The following is a 9,909-nucleotide window of genomic DNA, read 5'->3' on the forward strand; positions in this document are numbered from 1 at the left end:
TCCTACCAACATTATTATATGTAACACCCAAGTTCCATTTGTAATAATTTTTTTACCTTGAAATGTGGATAATATTTGCTCTTGCTTTGAATATATGGATGCACATCATTTCTCGGTTGAAGCCTTCCCCAATCAATAGACATCATTGTAATAGCTTTTAGCACCTTCTTGAAGTATTTTGAAATAGTCTCGCCAGAATGTTGAAATCTTTCTTGGACATTTCTGTTTCGAATATCACCGCCAACAATATACAAAAATATTGCAACCTACTCCTGAATCGAGACTTTTTGTCCAGTTTCAAGGACATACTTTGTCTGTAACAAATCACACAATTGATAAAATATCTCTCTTTCCATTCGAAAATTTTCAAATATTCTTGTCTGATTCTCTTCTTGTAATTCTACCATCCACCTCCCCCATGTTAAACTAGATGTCCTACGCGGTTCTTTTATCAAATAATTTATCGCATATGTCACTGCAACTGTTGCCGCCGTAGCTAAGAACATATTATTATTATATTGTTGGGTTTGCAATGTGCTGCCTTCATCTTCAGCATCTTTATCATGGTGATCATCATTCCATTCATCATCACTGTTACTCATCTCCAAAATACCTACCCATTTAAAGGCTTAGTTACTATTACAAGAATGACCTTACTTTCTTGTAATTAGATTTTAGTCCAAATTTAGCATATAAATCATAATGACTTCAAGCAAAATTAAGAAACATCAAATTTTTAAACAATAAATTAAACTTTTATTCTTATAGTTTAACTAAAATTTCATTTTCAATTTTAATAATTTAGTCCATACAATTTTACTCTAGTTTTAATTAGATTATTTCGTTCAATTTGGCTCAAAATGTATAATAATGCACTAATGAAAATCTCACGTCACTTTGACAAATATCTTCACGCATGCATAAGAAGAAAACAAAAACGAAAACAGAACAAGCTACTGAAGTTCAGAGATCCATAAATTACACAATAGTAAGAACAAAATAACAGAATGGTTTGGACTTTGGATTGACTCTTAACTCTCAAAGAAACTACAATAATGTTCGTCCACCATCTATGGATCAATTTCCCTTTCACATTATTTTCATCAAATTATTATAAAGAATATATACAACTAAGAGAAGGTCAACCAACCAAAATTTCCACCCAACTTCACATGGTTTTTTTTTATCAAATAATATAATTTTTTTTTAATATCAAATTTTGAAATGAAAGAAGACCAAACCCAAATTTTTTAATTGCATTCCCTTTACACAACATGCAAGAATCTTTTTCCACAGATCCTTCCATATGAACTCAAAAAAATTCATTAATTAATAAAATGAGGAAACAAAACTCTCCCCATAACAGAAGAAGAATTAAACTTCCAAAAACAAAATGTATAAAAACAAAACAGGTATAAGACCAAAAGGCAAAATAAAAATTTGCAAACTAAATAGTTGACTTGTCAACATTTTTGCAAGATATATAAATTAGAACCAACAACAACATGCAAATTTAACTTCCTAAAATTTTACCTTCAATGAACACAGCAATACAACAACAACAGATTGAAATTCAAACCAGAAACAGCTCCAAATTTAGCACAACAATAGCAACAGATGGAAATTCAGCACAAAAAATAATTATAACACAACAAGCATAAGGCAATTCAACCTTTCTCATAATAACACCAGCTGGAAAACATCTACATATATATATAAAAGTTGTCACCATTCATATTCAAAATTGAAATCAACTATTCAACCATTCAACTAACATTCAACTAACATTCAACCAGGCAACCATTCACCTACCATTCAACTGAGAAAACGCCACCTACCCAAATATTAATAATAAAAGTCCAACATAGTCAATTAATCAAAGTCCAACAAAATATTAATAAAAGTCCAACATAGTCAATATTAATCAAAGTCCAACAAAATATTAATAAAAGAAAAAAAAAATAATGAGTCAAACACAATAGTCCACAATTAATAATAAAAGTCTTAATAAAGGTCTTAAACATGAAATAATTACGCAATTCAAAAACATCTAACTTCATAAACAATTAGCCGCGATAACCTGTGGTGGTCTTCTCCATCTCAATCTCCAACTTTAAAAACCTCAACCGAACTTCATCCGTTGGAAGAGTCATGAAGCACTCACGACGCTTGTCTCGTAAGAACAATCTGGCAGCCCATACATACAACTCATCATCCGGGGACACACCAGGGATGCTTTCCAACTTCGCCAAACATTCTGCAATTGAAGGATATCTTAATGAGGTCTGTGTTAAAGTTGTTAAAGATGACTCAATCACATTGACTATACGATCAAGTGTCTTGTTAAGTAGAGTTGCACCAGTAAATTTTTTCTTTGTCTTGCTCTTGGTTGATGAACTATCAGTGCTTGATGGACGTTTTTTGTTTAACTCAGAAGGATGAACTACCTCCAAATCAGCATCATCATGAAATTCAGCATCATGTGGGGTCTGAAATTCCTCTAGAGTCTCATCACTGTGAGGCATAACCCCTGAGCTAGGAGTGTATGCCCATTCTCCTATAGCAGTTGCATCTGAGAATAGTATGTCTAAGTCTTCAGCAAATTGCAACGGCATACGTCGAAATTTAGCAGCATCAGGATACCTCTGCAACAATTACAAAGAAAAATTTAACAATTTCAAGTAACAAAATTTGGTCTGTTTAAACAAAAAAATAAATACAATATGTTCATCTTCAACAATTCACTTACCTCCAATTTCTTGGTCCACCACTCATCAGCTGCAAATATAGCTCCAATCAATGTATCACAGCCCAAGCTTGTTTCACCCCTTAACAGATTATTCCACAAAAGCCAATCTTTTTTGAACACATTCCAATGGTTTTTTATTTGTATTCGTTGGTATGCTTTTCCAATCATACTTTTAAACTTAATTATTACATTTTCCCACCCGATCCGATCTAAGTGTGTACCAAGTCGGTGTCTAACCTTCTCTTGCTCAACTTCTGAGTTATTTAAGTTGTGTATCTGCTTTTATATCATTTATGATTCATTTGGTGTAGCTGCATTTCAAGCACCTACTATATAGATTGTCATCTTCAGAAATGCTTGTGTTTTTCACCAATAAACTATGATAGAGAAATTTCATGGCTTCAAATTCGAGGGAAAAAAAGAAATGACAATTTTAGAGATCTAACAAGTTGTAAACACTAAGAATAAAGTAGAAGGGTGTTTTGAAATAAAGAATGTATGATATGCTAATAGTTGGACAAATGATAAGATACTGCGAGGAGAAGAGAATAATAGTATAATACTAGTGATCTTTTAGTTCAAAGGTGGAAGCAGTAAACATTAGATATGATAATATTTGAGAAAGTTTATGAGAAGTAGAAAATATAATATAGGCAATGAATTGAGGTATAATTTTCACAACAAAAAACTAAAAAATTGTAGTGAGGTTAACTTAAAAGAAGCCTTGTCATGATGAGTTTTTTACTTTAACTGGCAGTGTTTGGAAACATAGGGGAGGTACATCAAGTGCATAGATCTTGAGAATGGTAATTGGTAATATGTGATCTTAGAGTTTGCTGCACGATTTGGCTTCCTTATAATTAATGTGCACTTTAAAGAGACATGGTTGAATAAAATATATTTTTTTTTCCTTATCATCTCAAAAGAGTATAAAATATCCAGTTTCAAATGCATGGTGATGGAATCATGAATTTTGGAAGTTTGTTTGGGTAAGAAAAGAGAACATTTAAAACCTATTTGACAAGGATAACAATTTATTGAGATGTTGATATGTAAAGGCTAAAATGGGCTTTTAGAAAGCAAAAAATGATACCAAGAGATAGAAGCAAAGATATTATACTAACTGGCACTTGAGTAATTGTATTGAAAGACTACAAGCACTTAGAGACAAAGAAAGTTGAAATCTGTAGTGGGGAAATAGTAGCAACTCATATTCCAAAAGATGAGATTATCCTATGTGATTGGGCCCTAATCTTATAGTCAGCTTTTGGTTGAAAACATTTTGCTTATAAAAAATAAAAACACCTCAGAAAATGATGAATCAGTAAGCACAATAGTAAACAACACCTATAAGGATGTAAACAATGAAGAACATGGGTAAAGGCCACAAAGAAGAGATCTCCAAGGTTAAATAGATACCAATACATAGCAGCAAAGATATTATTGTACTAATTGACACATAAGGCTGAGTAATTGTATTGAAAGACTACAAGCACTCAGACACAAAAAAGTTGAAATTTGTAGTAGGAAACAGATGTCCTCAATTGTGATTGTAATGTAAATAGAAATGTGAAAGGCAGGACTGGATAGGATGCAAATTAAATGCTACTGTAGAACAGATGTGGATCTTCAACATAGAATAGTGAATTGCATACAATAAATAAAATTAAATGAGTGTTACCACATGATATTTGAGCAACTGTTGTGCTATTCTTCGTGTCAAAATGTATTATTTATATTGGTAAAACTGGATAAACATAAAACATTATAATCCAAACTATAAGAGTACCAAAACACTGTTAGGATTTAGTCTGTTAACCTGTTTCTTTGATGAAAAAGGTTTTCATTAGTATATTTTCAATATTCCTTCTAACATGGAAATTCCGAAAAGAAATTGCACAACTGTATAGAAATGGACCAACATTTGTAGCTAGATTTTCAAGTATCATCGATTCAAGCATATCAAAATATTTAATTAAAAAAAGATACCCATCAGTATGGCCAAATTGTGGGTTTATTTTTTACGAACTCCAAGAAAGGAAATTCAAACAAATTGGCCAGTATCAACATGTTCATTCACTAAATTCTCTTCAAAGAATAAAAAGAATATTTACAAGTAGAAAAGTAATAAAATGAAAGCAATTAACAAACAAAATTTAATTTTGAAGCTAGATGCTCTCATCATCTCAACATGAAAATTCCCTAATTTCTTTTCAAAATTCCAAAGATTGATAATTAAAAAAAATTCAACAACCAAAACTCACACAAAATAATTATCTCATTATTTAATCAGGAACATTTTTCACCACCTAAAAATGATATTTCACTTCTTCCACAACCAAAAAAATAAAAGGCCGAGCTTATTCATGGAAGCCAACAAAAGCGAATCCTTAACATGGGTTTGCAGTTCACCTCAACTAATAACAGATCACAGTCAAAAGGCAGTTTTCAACCCTAATCACAGAGTGAAGAAGAGAGAGAAGACACCATTTCACATAACCAAAAACGAAACCGTAATCGAGTCCATACATGTATCACAGTCATGAAATCTTACCTTTTCGGTGTAGATGAACGAAAAACAGGGGGACAACTGTTCTTAGAGAGGTAGACGACCATTCTACAAGCTCGACCTGCTATGATCAGATAGGTCGACAACTGTTTTTATGGGTGTTGGTAGAGCTTCTTCTTGGTCACCAGAGGAGAGGAGAATAGGAGAAAAGAGTGTGAGAGGCAAGAGTTAGGGCAAAATGTGTTAATCAAACGGGTATATATAGTGGCATTTTCGTAAATAATAGAGATTAGGAGGGGCATCTAAACCATTTCACGCCCACACAGCAGCTGTGCGCTTAAGCTAAAATGATAAGCACCCCCTACCAACTTTTCAAATAAGTTAAAAATTAGCTTCATTTAAGCTATAAGTTAGTCAAATTAAGCTGAACCAAATACAAGTTTTTAGCTTAAATTAAGTTAGAAGCTGAAATAAGCTACTTATAAGTTCTACCAAACACCACCATTGTTTTTAACAGCTAAATCCAAAGACTTAATAACAACTAACATCCACAGACTATAGTTAGAAGGCATCCATATATATCTATTGTTTTTAACAGTTAAATCCAACAACTTAATAATCCACAGACTACAGTTAGAATAACTACAACATCTACAACTTCTCCCCCTTTGTCATTATCAAAAAGTGGGGACAGAGCATCGGCGAAACGGAAGAGGAGATCGAGGCCAATATGGTGCAGCTTCTCGCCAACCTTGGGCAAACCACAGCATGAACTTTCGGATTTGTTCACCCAAATCATCGTCTCAACGCTGTTAGAAGATTTTTCGAAATTCTTCATTGGAGTTCATGATCCCGTAGACTGCAACTACCATACTATCTACACTTTCTTTAGCAACTGCAATGACTTGGGCTTGCTGCAACTTCATATGATAATTGTCATTTTGCATTTCAGTTTATTAAGAGATAAGTCAGAGAACCAAGGAGGCCAACTCATCCACCTTTTGTTCCAAAGCAGAGGAGGATGAAGAAGGGACTGAGTGAGAGGATAATGGAATGTCTAAGACAGGGATGGATTGGGAATCTAGGTTTAGATTGTTAAGCCTAGAATTCATTGAAGCAATCCCATCCAACAGGGGACCTTGAACCATAAAATCAAGATGTTCAATTTTTTGAGAGAGAGAAGAGAGGTCAGAAGGAGGTGGTGGAGTAGAAGGACTAGGGGTTAAAAAAAAAGGGTAGGACTGGGAAGGGAAGAGCCAGGGGTGGCAAGACCAGGGGTAGAAAGACCAAGAGTGGAGAGACTAGGAGAAAAACCATTTTTCTTGGTCTTGGTCCAAATGTTGTTGATCAGAGAGTATCCCACATTTCTCAGAGTTTCAGCCCCATAACAAGAGGATTCTCGAGGGACTTTTTCTTTTCCCTTTAGATCAATTTTGAAGTGTTTGAAATTTTTTGTCGAAATCATGCCATAGAGAAGGGTTTGATTATTTTGTTTAGGGGCATTTTTGATATAGTGGACAACCAAAAAACTGAAATCAGTAAGAAAACCAGCGGATAGGGCCAAATGAGGTAAGTGTGGCCATATGTGACAACATCAAATTGGCCGGAGCGTGGAATAATATTGTGAGTAATGATGTGATATAACAACCTCATTTCAAGGGAAAGGTCCTTCCCAGAGACAGTGATATAATTAGTTAAATCAGGATTATTGGTGAGAAATCGAAGACCAAGAAGATGAGTGTGTTGGGGTGGCTTAAGAGTGACTAATGGATTGACTCTGTGTCCATCATTGAAGGTTTTCAGAATAGAGTTAATGACAGAGGGTGTCAAAGTGAAAGAGACACCCTTAACAAAGCAATCAAGGGTATGACGAGAAGTGTCTTCATCATAGGAGAGATTTGCAAAAAAATCTTTGATGAGTGTAGGGCAAATGTCACAATCGAGTTTCAAAAGAGATTTCCACTTTCGGTTATCAAACCAGGTTCTTACAGGAATAGAATGTTTTTCAAAGAAAGCGATGTCTATTGTGCATCCAAAGATTACCTTTCGAAGATTGAAGTCCTTGTTAAAGGCAGATCTGCACTCATGGTTCTTGAATCGAAGCACAGGAGGAGAAGCAACGACGGCAGTGGAAGAGGAGGAGGTACGTGGTTGCTTCCTTGTTGGAGTAGGAAGAGGGGCTTGAGAATCCATGGAGATAAAGAATAGAGATCGTGAGAGAGAGAGAGAGAGAGAGAAAGATGAAGGAGGATCGGAATGTGAATCATCAGAGAGAGTCGCCGGAACAGGAAAAGGGGCTAGGGCTATGTCACGATCCAAACCCGTTCCTATAGGTTTAGCATCGTAACTGGCCAATAATCCTTGGATTACCAAAGGCCTCTTAGTGGAATAACATATAATTAGGGGCTGCGAAAGCAAATATTCAAAATATACATAGTCCATAGAGCTATGCAGACATATGTGGGACGGAAATTTTAAACCTTTTACAAACATACGTGACGTCATCATGTAGGTCTTACGTCACATCCAAAACAAAGGTAGCCAAAAGGGACTTAGCCCAATATACACATAACATAAAATTTGTTCATATTTCAAAGAAGACAAGGTCTTAAACATATGTCATTTAGACGTGACTTGCTCACAAAAGGGAACCTCCTTGGAGGCACAATGGCTGGCTAACAAAACAGAATCTTAGGCCATCAACTCTAGGCCTAGTCACATGCATGCTCGCGTACATACATAATAACAAATAGTGGGCTGGTGCCCAGTGAATAATAACAGAGTAAAGGGTTTTAATGAATGATGTCCATTGCAGAGTTAGAAATCAGAGTTTATATCAGAGATAGATTTTTATCAAAAACAAAGTCTTGTGCATATTCAGATTTCAAACCAAAAACAGATTCATATACATGTTCAGTCGTCAAAGCAGAAACAGATTCATATACATAGTTGCATTCATATTCAAAGTTCGTATATTTCTCATCATAGTACGTGGCACATCCATTAGCGTTAACAAATCTGATGACCCATAAAGGGATGACCGTAAAAGGCATTCCAATGACTCATGTGCACAGAGACATTTCTGATGACCTACAAAGGGACTGCCACGAAGGCGTTCTGATGACCCATAAAGGGACGGCCAAAAGGTATTTCGATGACTCATGTGCACAGAGACGTTTCTGATGACTCACAAAGAGACTGCCATGAAGGCATTCCGATGACCCATAAAAGGGACACATATCATATGATGCTAAGGATGCCACATATACATTTCAGAAACATGGACAATCATTCATTCATGTAAAACATAGCATTTCAAAAAGCTGATCATTTTCATATCATCAGAAAATAATTAAAGCCAAACATAACTTTTCAAAGTTATTATTCACAGTGGTTTGTGTTGTCACTAAGTCTCGGACGTCCACCTAAACAAAACACATAACAAAAGCATAATTGAAGCACCATTTCATTTTAACTCAATTCTCTTTATGTGTTTCTAGCTTATTTCATGACTATGTGAGTCTAAATGGTGCCTGAGAACACTTGGAGTGGCATGAGGATGCAAATATGCACTTAAAAGAGTTAGTCAAAAGTTGCAGAAAACAGGGTCTCCACTCGAGCACAACTTCCTTCGCTCGAGTGGGGGTTCAAAAATAAGGGTGGTCGCTCGAGCGTACCTTCCGTCACTCGAGCACTCTGCAAACTTGGCAAAAGTACTGGTTGGGTGAAATTCCCGCTCGATGGTCGCTCGAGCGGAAGACTAAGTAAAAGGGTTCTCGCTCTAGCGCCACTTTGGTCGCTCGAGCGACCTGTAAAATTTTGTAAAACTTCTGGGAGCTCAATTTTCACGCTCGAGCAACACTTTCCTCACTCGAGCGAACAATGCGAATTCTAGAATTTCCAGAACTGTTTTTAAGCTTCAAAACTCAAATTCAAAACCACAAATCATGTTCCTTTGGGCCAAAACTCAAGAAAACTTGTCTAAACTTGAAAAACATTGGGAATTAAAGATCATTTCATGAAATCAAGGCCCATAAGCTTGACAATTGAGCAAATTCAAACTTGAATTGTGAAAACATAACATGAATGTGACATGCATGGAGTGATTTGAGCCCCAAATTTCCAAATCATGAGCAAATGAGATGTTTAGGTCAAAAACATGTTAGGTTCCTTGAACAAAACTCAAGTATGGACATGCATATGAAAATTCTTGAAGACCAACTTACCAAATTATGAGAATTATGCATGCATGCATGATACACCCCCAAAGTCACCTATTTAAGCTCAATTCTTGCCTTCCTATAGGATTTCTTTTGAATTCATTTGTTGGCTAACTTAAATACATTATCAAAAGCTTGAGTTCTCACCTAAACTTCTCAATTAAGCTTCAAGTTGACCAATTCTTGAGTGTTCAAGCTAATCTTCCCTAGTTCTCTACAATTCTCCAACTATTCTTAGCAATTCTCCCTTCTCCTAGCTTTGATCTCAATTTTCTTCAGTCTCTCACTCTCTCTCTCATGTTTTTGACATCAAAGATGAGGATATAAGAGTGTGAAAGTGTAACTAAGGGTCACTTATGCCTTATACCGGCTTGAGTTAATGAGGTTTAATTGTAATTAATCAAATGGACATCAATTATTCTAATTTAATC

The sequence above is a fragment of the Camellia sinensis genome, chromosome 8 (genome assembly GCF_055761805.1).
Source record: "Camellia sinensis isolate YWXY chromosome 8, ASM5576180v1, whole genome shotgun sequence".
Lineage (NCBI taxonomy): Eukaryota > Viridiplantae > Streptophyta > Magnoliopsida > Ericales > Theaceae > Camellia > Camellia sinensis.